We start from the raw sequence: 14,797 nt of genomic DNA, 5'->3' as shown, positions 1-14,797 counted from the left end.
ATCCCTCGATTTGTACTCATCGCATATATCTTGAGGATAATGCAAAAACCGCTCAGCAACCACAACGTAGACTAAATCCAAACATGAAGGAAGTGGTTAAAGCCGAGGTTCTTAAACTATTGGACGTGGGTATTATATACCCTATATCTGATAGTCAATGGGTGAGTCCAACTCAAGTGGTCCCTAAGAAGTCCGGAATTACCATCGTAACCAATGCTAATAATGAACTCGTACCAACTAGAGTCACTACTGGTTGGAGAATGTATATTGACTACAGGAAGTTGAATACCGTTACTAGGAAAGACCACTTTCCTTTACCATTCATTGATTAGATCCTGAAAAGGTTAGCTGGTCATTCCTATTACAGTTTCCTTGACGGGTATTCAGGCTACAACCAGATAGAGATAGCTCCTGAAGACCAGGAAAAGACCACATTTACATGTACCTACGACACCTTTGCCTATCGAAGGATGCCATTCGGACTGTGTAATGCCCCTGCCACTTTTCAGCGATGTATGCTTAGTATTTTTTCTGACATGGTGGGGCAATATCTAAAGGTCTTCATGGACGACTTCTTTGTTTATGGTCCATCTTTCAGCAAATGCTTGAAAAGTCTTAAATGTGTGCTGAAAAGATGTGAAGAAAAGAACTTGGTACTTAATTGGGAGAACTGTCATGGTTCAGAAGGGAATTGTCCTTGGGCATATCATCTCGTCCAAGGGAATCGAGGTAGATAAGGCAAAAATCGATCTTATCTCTAACCTACCTCCACCCAAGAATATCAGAGACGTGCGATCTTTCTTAGGACACGCAGGATTTTACAGGCGATTCATAAAGGACTTTAGTCTCCTCTCTCGTCCTTTATGCACTCTTCTTCAAAAGGATGCTCCGTACGAGTGGACTGAGTAATGCCAGGAAGCTTTCACCCAGCTTAAGGGCACGTTAACCACTGCACCTATCATGCAGCCACCCGACTGGAGCCTTCCTTTTGAGCTTATGTGCGACGCTTCTGATTATGCTCTTGGGGCGGTCCTAGGCCAGAGAAAAGATAAGAGGCCCTACGTCATTCATTACGCAAGTAGAACTTTAAATTCTGCCCAGGTGAACTACTCGACTACGGAAAAGGAACTCTTAGCTGTAGTGTTCGCCTTGGACAAATTTAGGTCCTACTTGATTGGATCCAAGATCATTATCTACACAGATCATGCGGCACTTAAGTATCTTCTTTCTAAGAATGATTCTAAGCCCCGTTTGATACGATGGATCCTTCTACTCTAAGAATTTGATTTGAAAATTAAAGATAAAAGGGAGTAGAGAACGTAGTGGCCGATCACCTTTCTCGCCTTAATACCTCTGAGTCCCTTGAGACGACTCATATCAATGACATGTTCCCTGATGAACAACTGTTCAGAGTCTCCCATTCACCTTGGTTTGCTGATATTGCTAATTATCTTGCTACAGGTGCCATACCGACACAGTGGACTGCGTAAGATAAGAAGAAATTCTTCACCGAGGTGCGCAACTTTTTCTAGGATGATCCTTACTTATTTAAATATTGCCTAGACCAAATCCTAAGGAGATGTGTACTAGACGATGAGCATCAGAGCGTCATCTCCTTCTGTCACTCACAGGCCTGTGGTGGTCACTTTTCTGCTAAAAAGACCACGGCCAAGATTCTGCAGTGTGGCTTTTACTGGCCCACTATGTTTAGGGACACTCATGAGTTTTGCAAAGCTTGTGAGCGTTGTCAAAAATTGGGAGCATTGTCCCGTCGAAATATGATGCCTTTGAATCCCATCCTTATCATTGAAGCATTTGATTGCTGGGGCATCGATTTCATGGGACCATTCCCCCAATCGTTTGGGAATCTGTATATTTTGCTCGCCGTGGATTATGTCACTAAATGGGTCGAAGCTATTCTGTGTCGAAAGAATGACCATCGCACAGTCATTAAATTCCTAAAAGAAAACATCCTTTCTCGATTCGGAACGCCTCGAGCCATCATTAGTGATGGGGGCTCACACTTTTGTAATAAACCATTTGAGAGCTTAATGAAGAAATACGGTATCTCTCATAAGGTGAGCACCCCATACCATCCACAGACAAGTGGGCAAGCCGAGATTTCTAATAGGAAAATTAAACACATTTTGGAAAAAACGGTTAACCCTGATCGTAAGGATTGGTCAATCCGATTGACCGATGCCTTATGGGCATACCGTACTGCCTTTAAAACCCCTATTGGAATGTCTCCCTTTAGACTTGTCTATGGGAAAGCTTGTCACTTGCCTGTGGAGCTGGAACATAAAGCGTACTGGGCGATCAAAAATCTTAATTTCAATCTGGACAACGCTGGCTCGCTATGCAAACTTCAATTGAATGAACTGGAGGAAATCCGGAATGATGCATACAATAATTCGAGAATTTACAAGGACAAGATGAAAGCATTTCATGACCAACACATTTTGCGAAAATCATTCACGCCTGGTTAGAAGGTCCTTTTGTACAATTCTCGATTACATCTCTTTCCGGGTAAGCTTCGATCTCGTTGGACCGGCCCTTACATTGTTGTCACTATTTTTCCGCATGGGGCCGTTGAGATAAGAGATCCCGACAATGGCAAGGAGTTTAAAGTCAATGGACATCGATTGAAAACATTTGTCGAGAAATTTGATTTAGAGGACATGTCCATGCCTTTGACTGATCCTGTCTACAAGGATTGATCTCCTAGTGTGATGGAGGTATAGGTAGGTTTCCTGTTTTCATAGGACTAGGATAGTTGCTTTATTTGTCTGGCTGAAGATGGTAAACTTAGCGCTCCTGGGAGGCAGCCCAGCTCTTCATTTCATTTCGTTTTTTTTATTGTTAGTGAGTTCAATGTTTGTGGGTAACATTACTGCAAACCCTCACGAGGCTACAACTCGTCCACTAGGGGCAACCTAGGGGTTTAAAGGCTTGTTGCATACGCTAAATGCAATCGAGAGTACCTGCGAAAGTGGTATAGGTAGGATTCTAATTTTTTGATTCGTTTCTCTCTTGTACTGACCCCCTTTTACGTAAATAGCTATGGAAAGCCTCTTGATTCTTTCATCCAGGTACTATCTTTCCATCACTCCTCTTATATTTTCGTTGCCCCATGTGCATTATGCCTATTTCTTTTACATTGAGGACAATATAGATCTTATGTTGGGGGTGGGAGATTAGGTTTCCTAATCAGTATTTTCTTAGTCCTGAGCAAAAATTGTGAAAAGTTTAAATTTTTCTGGAATTTCATATGAATTCAAAGTGATTTTGATGGCCATCTGGGACACTGGGAATTGCAAAATACATGATGTTGGTAATTTACGACTCTTGGATTCGGTTATCTATTAAATTTCACAGCTAAGTTTGAATTGTTAATCCATTATTAGAATTTGTAAACATTGATTGAGTCATGAATTCGCAAGACACATCTCGCTTGCATAGTAAGGTTTCAGTCTGATATTGAAGGATTAACGTGGTACTTACTAAGCATGAAAAGAACCGGCCTGAGAAAATTGAAAGGATTGGGCGAATAATCTTCACCATAGGTTTGCTCCCTATAGGTGAAGGTTCAATTTCCTAAAGTAGCCAGGCGGAAAGGGATAGGCAATGGTCTTCACCATAGGTTTGCTCCCTGTAGGTGAGGATTTGATTCCCCTTCTTGGCGTTACTTTTAATGGAAAAATCAAAAGCTGGAGGAATGAAAAGATGATTTGTGAGGAAAGTTTTGGTTATCATGAATTAGCTTATTGGTGACCAATAATATCCTGAAATTGAGAAGTGAGTTTCATATTAATAAGCCAAGATTATACTATACACCCATGGAACTTAATGTTTAGAATTGTTCTGATTGATGGATTAATACTTTGAACTCGACTATGAAATTATCGTGTGGTCGAGTTCAGGAGATAGTAATGCCCAACATTCATGAATCATAGAATTCTAGGAGCTAGATTGTTTTTCAAAAATCATTCGATTTTATAGAAATTGTTCTGTAATTCTCAACTTATTTTTCGCATACTTTGCTCGGGACTAGCAAAATACTGGTTGGGGGTTGTGTTGAGGGTCAAATATTGCATATCAGACCCAGTTGTTGCATAGAATTACACGCATGATACCGCTTAATGGCCTGATTAATCGTGTTTGTAATGCAGAGTGTATGTACGAGCCTGGACCGAAAAGGGTGCTTAAAGCATGGGCTTAATGCTCTAATGACACCAAAGCATGGGACGGACTCCAGAGACCCAAGATCGACAGAATTACACGTCAGAGATCAGAGAAAGTCCAGCCACTCATCTTAAACAGGCCTAAAAGACGTCCAGAATACAAGATCATAGGGTTTCCACCATCTGATCAAGTCGAAACTTCATACGTGGCCTGAGGACCATGAATTAACCGTACACATCAAATTTCAACCCTCAGATCCCAATAAAAGTGGCTCAACGGACAGATCAGCCACCAAAACAGTGATATGGGGCCCACCTGCTATCAGGATACGCTGTAAATTTGGTCCCCACGATTAAAATGAGATGGAAAAATGGATGGATGGATTGGATTTTGCATAAGACATCAGGGTGGGGCCCATTTTACACGGCCCGTACACACAGCAGGCGTACGCCCGCTGTGCACTGGACCGAAGTCCCCCAATTAGCGACGGAGACTCGTCTCCCTCTCCTTCTCGAGCACGGATGAGCACGGACGGACAGCGTTCGTCCGTTTTTCAGCAATGGGGCCCATTCAGCATCCAAATCATAAATCTGAACCGTCTACCAAGTCCAGAGGGAGGACGTGACCCACACCTAGGTGGAGGAATGTCAAAAGACACCGGAGATCGGTTTCCCAGCCGTTAAACGCAGGACGGACGGTAGTGTGAAGAACTCTGTGGGGCACATCGGATCCGATCCAAAACGGACCACGTCCGACCGGTTTTTCGAGGTGAATCAAATGAGCCGAGTGGATTTCCATAAAGGCACCGACAAAAGGCCCACCGACTTTCACAGCGACGTGTGCGTGAGCTCTGTTCCGCAGTAGGGTTGCGGTTGATTCAGGTGGGCCACCATCGCTAATCATATTGACGATCTGGACCGTCCATGATGTCCGGAGGGGGGATGAGACCCTCGCCAAGGTCGCCTTTTGGCCCTACGTCCATGGTTGCATGTGCAAACAAAACAACAACCTTGTTGTTTTTCTTGGCTGCGAAACATCTCCGCTGTGCGTAAAGAGAGTTTCCACAGCTGGCTCGTCTGCGGACTCCAGCTCTCCACCGGCCCTGGATGTATAAAGAGAGGTGAGCGGGACCAGAAAGATATAAAACATTCAACCAGGGAGTACGACGAGGAGGGTTGCAGTTTTGGGCTTTGAAGAAAGAGGAGATCATGTGGAGGTTGGCTGCTACTGCACGTAGGGGAGCAATGGAAGGAAAAAGAGCAACAGTTGGGTTTTTCTGGCTGGACGTCAGGGAGAGAGGAAGAGAAACAGAGAAGACAGGGAGAGCTGGGTTTGTTTTCGGATCTTCTATGTTATTTTCTTTCTTTCTTTCTTCTATGAATCTTAAGGTCCTTAGCCTAATCATGGTTGGCTAAACCTCTTAGTCGGGGCTAAGAGGTGAAGCCTGTAGCGAGATGGGAGATTATATTTTGTTCCTGTAATTTCAAATTCATAAACTGAATGTGATTCTATTTGATTATTCAAGGAATATTTTTCTTAGTCTTTAATGGTCTGTTGTGACTGAAATTACAATGGGTTTGCAATGGCTTTGAATATTCCTTTTCCCTTTTTATGTTTATGAAGTCAGGAAGCCCTGTTGTTCATCATTGTTCCATGGGCATGGTAGGATGACAGTACCCTTCCTGATCTTCATACATTGTTGGTTGGTTGGTAATTAGTTTAATTCTGTTGTTTACTTTGTCTCCTGGGCATGGTTTGGTGATGGAATCCATTCTAATTCATATACCTTTCATCTCTTGAAAACCAGATCAAGTAAAGTTCAGTTTGAATTCCATAATCCTTGATGCAGGCATAAGATCTCCTTGATCTCTACAAGTGGATCCTCTGAATCCCTAGTTTCCTTCCTCTGAATTCCTTAAAGTTTTAGATAATTATTCCACAATTATTCCTTAAAATTCTATTTGGTTTAGATCACATCTTAGTCTAGTTCTAGTTCTACTTGGTTTCAGATAACGTACAGGCATCAGTCCCTGTGGATTCGACCTCGGTCTTACCGAGTTTATTACTACATCACAACCCTATACTCGGGGAGTGAACACTAAGCATGCTATAGATGATGGTGTACTTTCCTCATATCAAGGATAGGCTTAGACAACCTACTCATAACAAGAATGGGCCTTACAATGGGCCCAAGGGAAGGTCATAATGTAGACATCTAACCATCATTGCCTATCAATGTGGACATTTAACCAACATCGCTCCCAAGCAGTGGCCCACATAAATATCATTACATACATTATAGTGAAATCATACATTACATTGGTCCGCATATTCATCACATTGGGCCTCAGTCAAGGGCTACATATACACCACATCGGGTCTTGCCATACAGGCCACAAATACATCACAATGGGCCTTATCAAATGGACCACAAATACATCACAATGGGCCACATACCTGGGCCTAATACACATCACAATGGGCCGCATGACATGGGTCTAATACACATCACGATGGGCCGCATGACATGGGCCTAATACACATTACAATGGGCCGCATGATATGGGCCCAATACACATCACAATGGGCCGCATGACATGGGCCTAATTGATATCACTATGGGCCTCGGCACATGGGCCATAAATACATCACATCGGGCCTCACCCATGGGCCACACATACATCACAATGAGCCTTAGCACATGGGTCATAAATACATCACATTGGGCCTCAAATATACATCACAGGTGGGCCTTACACATAAAGCAAGTGGGCCCTAAAAACTGATGGACAGCAAGGATAAAACATATATCACGATGGTCCCCTGTCCTTGGACGGTGTGGATGAAATCACACATCAAGGTGGATCACACATCCCATGGACGGTGTGGATAAAACATACATTGTGTAGGTTCCACGTCCCATGGACGGTCAGGATATAAGGCACATACATCACCTGTGTCCCACGTGGACGGCAGGGATGAAACACGTAAATCATGGTAGGCCCACCATCCCATGTTGGACGGTGCAGCAGATACATCACCTAGGTGGGCCCCAAGGTGTAGGATCATGATGCTATGCTATCACATACTCATAATCGGTATCGATAATCGACCTATACAATTGGCATCGATAATCAGAATCGGCCTCGACAATCGAAATTAGCAATCGGCCTAACCAAGGGCCTAAGGGAAGGTCACAATGAGGACTTTCAACCATCATTGCCCATCAATGTGGACATTTAACCAACATTGCTTCCAAGGAGTGACCCACATAGAGCCATACGTATAGTGAACCCATGGCCCCACATAAGCGCCTGATATACATCGCCCTAGGCCTCGCTCATGGGCCACATATGCATCACGTTGGGCCACGCCCATGGGCCTCGAATACATCACAATGGGCGTCGCCCATGGGCTTTGAATACATCATATTGGGTCTTGCCCCTGGGCCTTGAATACATTACACTGGGCCTCGCCCATAGGCCTCGAATATACATCATGATGGGCCTCATGGATGGGCCTCACCAATGGGCCTCAAGTGGGCTTGGACCACATCAAAAATCATTTCCATAGTTGTAGGTGTAACATGTGTACCACTATATACTATCATTTCATGGGGCACCCAGCCTATTAATGATGATCAACACTGTCCAAACATTGCCTAAGTAAATCAGCACCATCCAAACATTGCCCAGCACCGTCCAACATAATGTGGACGATGTGGATGAAATAATACATCATGGTGGTGTCCACGTGGTGGCCCACCAGAGATTTGAATCTGCCTCAGTTTAATCCCAAGCCTTAAAACGGGCTTGCCAAATGGATGGACGGTTTGGATGGAACACATCCACACGTGGGACCCACAGAACTTGCTGACATCAGTCAGCAAATGGGTCCCACCATCTAGACGGCTTGGATATCACATGGGACCCACAGAACTTGCTGACATCAGACCATAGCGAGGTGGGGTCCACTTGCTGACTGCAATGCAGCAGCAGCTGCTGCGTGAGGCACTCCAACCGATTCACATCCACCGTCCATGGGTTGGACGGTGTGGATGGAATACATCAGGTCAAGGCAGGCCCCACACGCTGCCGTGGTGGGGTCCACATCCTGATGATGGACAGACAGGATAAAATACATACATCATGATGGGGTCCACATAGTGGACAATGTAGATAAAACCCATACAGCATGGTGGTCTTCCACATCCATGATATGGACGGTGAGGATGGGACACCTCGGTGGACCTTACAGCTGCTGGACACCAGCAGCATCCTGGGCTGCTGGCCTAACCAATGGACGGTCTGGATATATATATCTGGCGGGTCCCACTGTCCCATGGTGCTGGACGGTGTGGACACCACACAACAAAAGATGTCATGTATAGAAGCGTCTTAGAGATACGTGGGCAATGACCCACTACTAGTAGTGGTGAAAGAAGAACGACCAAGAAGAAGAAGAAGAAGAAGAAGAAGAAGAAGAGAGAGAGAGAGAGAGAGAGAGAGAGAGAGAGAGAGAGAGATCGGAAGAGCGGAGGGACCCCGCCACTATGAGTCACTCTTACAAATCATACATCAAGATGGGTCCCACCATGTGTGGGCCCTCAATCGTCAAATCCAAGCAAAATGATACAAATATAATCCTAGAAAAACACCCACCTTAAATCTCTTCTTCCTTCTTCCGCCAATGCATGCTAGAGCTCCAAAGGAACAATTTCAACGGTTGAGATGAAACTTGGATGGTGAAGATAGGAGAGAGAAAGTGGGCCACGCAAAGCTCTCTCATGGAGCTTGGACGTTGGAGTTTTCTCCTCTCCTTGGGGTTACTTGAAAATGGAGAGAGAGAGAGAGAGAGAGAGAGAGAGAGAGAGAGAGAGAGAGAGAGAGAGAGAGAGAAGTGATGGGAGAGAGGAATGGGTGAAAGGTGATGGAGTGATAGGTGTGCTTGACATGTATGGGTTGCTTTGACTTTGGGGTTGCTTGGGGATGAGTGTTTGTACTTGACATTTGATGTGATTGATGGGACATTCTCTTGGGATTGCAACGCACTGCGTTTTCCTCGAACTGAATACGGGCCCACATCTCCTGGCCTGAGTATCGCCTCGGGGCGCGAGACGTGGCATCGGAACCGCGGCGACGGCGCGGTCGCTAGGGTACAAGTTTCGAGTCGAGCCAACTCTGATATATGGGACACGACTCAGGATCGCACACAAACGCCAATTGCAGGTCACGGGTCGTCAGAATTCGACTGGGAGGACCGCGGAAGCCTACGGAACGGTACGACTAGGATACGGGCCTCACATCTATGTTACTTATACAAGATCTAATTATTTTGAGTATCTATTAACATTTCTAATATTTTCATGTTATAATAATTAAATATTGAACCAAGTCTTCCAGCCAATCTGACTGAACAAAAGGTTTGAGTCTTCGTGTTTTTTAACTATGGCCTAACCAAGCTATCACATCTAGCCCTTGTCACCCAAAAGGTAAATACATCACCAGTCTCCATTTTCAAACCAAACAGTTACAGATAACTATTTTCTCCTCATCTGAATATGGACATCTCACACAACATAGACAGGAGGCTTCCTCATAGCTCAACGCCTTGCAGTTTGTGGTGTTGGTGCTGTTTGGGTGCTGTGGTGGGAATGATTGCAATACGATCTTTTTGTTAGCTATCACTGTCCATAACAACTACACCGGTTGTATGGAGCCTCCCCCTGGGATCTCTTTATTGGCTATTGACAGATTTACTGATGTGATTATGCATGAGTTCCAAGGCTTTGGGGTAAGCATGATGTAATTGGCTTTGGTGCAGGCTATCGAATCAGAAAGCCAAGAATTAGAGCTAGATCTTTCAAGTCTATGAGCTGTGAACACCATGTTTACCGCCCTTTTTTAGGTAAGAAAAGTTTCAATAAATTTCTGAGTTTTAATTGTAGAACTTCATGTGATGAATTCCACTGTGTGGTGTGAGTGCGTGTGTAAAAAATTTATAAAAAAATAATAATAATAAAATAAAAAAAAGAAAAAGAAAAAAAGAAAGCACAATACAATTGGTCATTTTCTCTGATTTGATAAAGTGAACTCATGAATTTGCTGCTGTAAAAAAAGAAATCTCAACTTGTGAATGTAGTGGTCTACAAAAGTAGGTTGCATCTGGCAGTGCCGACGAATTCAATTGCATTAATTGCTCAGTGAAGTGGAAACAACCAAACTGTAGTTACAATTCAGAATCTTGGGTTAGCGTTTGCAATTCCATTTAGTTTTCCAAATGCATCCTTAGGGAATTAGTGTGCTGAATTGAATTGATAGCAAACTAAACTTAGCAATTTAGTTACAATTCTGTCGTTTATTGATTGTGTTTGCAATTCAAATCACTTGCACATCCAAAGTTCCAAACACAGCCTTAGAGAATCAGTGCACTGAAATGAATCAACACTGAACTGAACTCAGCAAATTTCATAGTACGAGCAAAAGGTTAAACAGAGATATCCACAGCCAAACAATAAATACAATGGCTGATCAATTCCTTTTTCCCTTTGCATTTACAGATTTTCCAACTGAAGTTTGGAAGTAGTGAGACCTTTTTTTTAGATGTGAATGTCATAAAGTTATTATTTTCTTTTTCCGACTTCTTGGTGTTCATCTAGTTGGATTATTTTCTGTTACAAATTTGTCCGACCTGTTTTAGTTGTTTAAATAATTTGTTGAAAAATATAGAGCTAAGGCGTGTTTATCAGGGGGAGGCATTATTTTATACTTTGTTTGAATTGCTTGATTGTAATGCTTTTCTCTAATATTTATTTTCCCAATAAAAGACTGATTGGTCAGTTTAAGGTTGAATACTCTTTTACAAGGTAATTTCTATACCCCACATGCCATTTCATAGTCACATTTATACTTGATTACTGCTTCTTTCAGCCCCCAAATCGATGGATCACATTCCATTCACAACCATGATTTGGCAGTTGGCACTAGCACATCATGTTGGCCTCAGGAATCATGAACACCCAAACGCACCTTTTGTGATTTTCATCAGTATGGCATGGTAGATGTAGAAAAATCAATGTACACTTGAAATTTTCCAATTTTTTTTTCCAGGTAAGTTGGACAAAGGGGCTGTCCTCAAAGCCATCTGCGCGGGTTTCCAAGAGACCACTGAGCCAGCCATTTGTTTGAGCGAAGATTGGTAACAGTTTCCTAAGCATCTCTTTATTCATCATAGCTTGTTGTTCAATTCCTAACCTTCATTTTTCTTATTTGAAATGGTATAATAAACAGATATAGAAACCAATGAATGCTTGGAAAATAATGGTTGATGCCGGCTTGATAAGGCTGCTAATATTACTGCTTGCAAGGTATTCTGTTAGAGGTAGTAGCTGATGTTTGATTGAAAGAAGTGGTGACTTTTCTTGACTTCGAACCAACGATGGTATAAATGGGGCTTACCTTTTGGTAGGTATAAAGCTGTGGATCTAGTGGGCCTGGTCATGGGAATGAGCCATGCCTAAATATCTCCCCTATCTCATGATCCCACTCACCATCAATGGAAGTGGACAAAAACTAGTAGTTCACATTTAATGCGGGAGATTTTGGCTTAGCTCCTCCATTGTAGGGCCCACCATGTGAATGACCCAGACCACCAAAGGCAGGCTCCGCTTGTACAGTTCTTTGGTCTGAGCAAATGCTCAGTCGAACATTATATATTGCCTCATTCTGTTAAGAATTAATTCCCAACACAAGCTTTTCCATACAATCTTTACCTGTCCTTGCAAATTCTATCTAATTTTATCTATGTTTTTTTTCATCTACATTTGATTGTAGGACACATTCTGGGGACGAATGTGTGAAGACCATGTTGCAGACGAAGTGAAATTTGTGGGTGATGCGTATACTCATTGCGAAGGTAAACTTCCATCATTGTATGCTTAAAATAGGATCGAGTATCAAAGTAATATTTTGCTTTCCTTGGAATTTTCAAATGCGATGCTTAGATGTGTCTGTCTTTTTTTTTTCCCCCCGAAATAGCTTGTGCTAATCTCTTCCTATGGGAATGAAGACAAAAGGCTGCATATGTTTTTGAAGATTATGTTCCACTTCTAACAAGGATTTCTGGCCATGTATTTACAGCCAGTAAATGTTCTCAAATTTGCGGTCATGAAATTATATAAGATTATATTGTACTTCATTGATGGATGATGAATGTGTCTTATTTCATGAAGCTAGATGATAGCAAGACTAGAGAAAAAGTTAGGTGAGTCCTGAATCAATGCATTCTCGAGGAGTAATGATTCTGCACCCCATCTTCAGATGCCAAGCACAGCTGCTCCGCATGTGTGCATGAACGGGGACATCCATAAGATAGCCTCCGAGTCAAGTGCCATATCATAAAAATCAGGCTAGTCAGTCATCAGGTGAGGAAGGCATGCAGATTGAATAATGCTAATCATTTCTTAAACTGTCCTTTCTTCATTCGTGCAAGGCCCACCTGAAAAATGGACCTGCCTGATTTTTAGGCTGGAAAATGGAGACCACCATATGAATATCTTGGATCCTGTAGACGTGCATGTTGGCAATATGGTGCATGTGTTTGACACTTGAAGATGGGTGCTTGGAATTAGTCTTCTGTTGCATTCTTTTTTAGATAACAACTATATATATATATATATATATATATATATATATATATATATATATATATATATATATATATATATATATGTTAACAAACATCCATGACACTGTTATTCTTCCAGTCAGCTTTCTTTGTACTTTTAATTTTTAATTTTTATTTTTGGTTGGGTTTTAGAAAGCTAAGGTTCATTAACTGCAGATGCAGCTATGACCCAGTCTCTCCTACGTTGACACACATGCCAATGTGGCACGTGTCATATCCAAACTGTCAATTAGGTGCGCCCAGGAATCAGTTCGATCTGCTCATCAGGTGGGGTAAATTGTACGGAACAAATGGATGACTACACAAAGTTTGACCAACAAACCCAATTCAATGTAAATGTGCCCCATCTGATGAGCAGAAAGGGCTGATTCTTGAGCAACTGTGTGTTCAGCGCACAAAGTGGATAGTTTGAATCTCACATGCATGCAAGGGGGCTGGCGGTTGTACATGAGGAGGATCATAACATAACTTCGTTAGCTTTCCCTCAGTATCGATGATGCTAGATTCCTGATTTCGTTAATGATGGAAGACAATCTCCTCGTGTTTTTTATATCTTCGAGTCCCATTTTAGTATCGTTGTGTGGTTCTTCTGTTGTTGCCAAACCCGAATTCACCCCCTCCCTTCAAATCTCCCCATGCCTACTGGTCCTAAAAAATCATATTGACTTCTCCTTTCTAGTCTGCAATGACTGCCGGTTCTAGTAGTGATAGAACTACCAAAACTTGGGCAAGAAGTTTTGCCATTTTACAATGAGATGTTCTTTCATCATGCTTCCTTCAATTACCACTTTCCAATCTCTTGCAAGGTCAGATACCATGAAATTCCCTTTTTACTAGCACCCCACTGAAAGAAAGATCTTTATATCCTGTTCACAGTCACTTTTTATTGTAACTGGGAACATTCAATTGTCTGATGCATTTTTTAGATACGGTTTCTAAATTCTAGCTATCTTATCACAGTAGAATATGGCAAATATGAATGCTTATTATTATTTTTTGGCAACGGACAAGCTAGTTCATTAATTCCATTTATTCTATGTTGACTCTTTGATTGCCTTTATGCAGTTTCCGGAGCTGCACGCTGTGAAATCAACAACAGGGGTTGTTGGAAAAAAAAAATCCTAAATGGCAGGACTTACTCTGCTTGCATTGTAAGTGCATCAAAAATGGATATTTTGCTATCTGAATTAATTTTTATGGTTATATTGAAGTGACTCTATGATCAATCATGCAGGAAGATCATACCAATGGTTGCATATGTCCCGAAGGATTCAAGGGTGACGGGGTCAAAGAATGTGAAGGTACTTGACGCAGGACAACCCTAATTATGATGCATGCTCATGGAGATAATTAAACAGCGGAAATAAAAGGAATAAATGATCTAAATTCTAACAGTAATCATCATAATTGAGAAAATCATAAAGGAAACATGCAATGGATCGGGTCATCACTACAACCATGGGTTATGGAATTCAATTACTACTTAGGTTGGATCCGGCGAGGGATGAGACCTCCCGATCTTGCATGGTCACACCCAATCGATCAATGAAGATCACTAGTCCGAAGAACCAAGAAGTTTCTTGGATTAGGGATTTGAGAATTTAGTGATTTAGGGTTTAGATCGGTTCTCAAGATTTTGATCGAAGAAGGATTAGCCAAGACCGGAAAATAAAAGGAAGAAAATTATTACCTTGAAGAAGTTGGAGGGACACAAGAAGAAATTAGAAGAAGAAGATCAAGGGGAGAGAAGAAGCACCATTAGAGAGAAGAGGGGAAGGAGGCCACCAAAGGGTTTGCTTTTCATTAATCAATAGTTGAAATTCGTGTTTAGGACTTTACCCCACTTAAATAAGCAAATAAAGACATAAAATTACTAAAATACCCCTAGGATAAGCAAATAAAGATATAAGATTACTAAAAGACCCAT

General features: G+C 42.2%; 1 long non-coding RNA gene across 1 annotated transcript; it reads left to right on the top strand.

Annotated features, from left to right (window-relative positions):
• The first annotated feature begins 11,406 nt into the window (after nt 1–11,406).
• Nucleotides 11,407–14,172, top strand: LOC131254795 (uncharacterized). The gene is made up of 4 exons (XR_009175882.1): nt 11,407–11,551; nt 12,018–12,099; nt 13,936–14,021; nt 14,105–14,172. It is a non-coding gene; the product is annotated as an uncharacterized LOC131254795 (long non-coding RNA).
• Nucleotides 14,173–14,797: the final 625 nt, after the last annotated feature.

The sequence above is a fragment of the Magnolia sinica genome, chromosome 9, assembly GCF_029962835.1.
Source record: "Magnolia sinica isolate HGM2019 chromosome 9, MsV1, whole genome shotgun sequence".
NCBI classification, from domain to species: Eukaryota; Viridiplantae; Streptophyta; class Magnoliopsida; order Magnoliales; family Magnoliaceae; genus Magnolia; species Magnolia sinica.
This window is presented reverse-complemented; position numbering and strand designations above follow the sequence as displayed.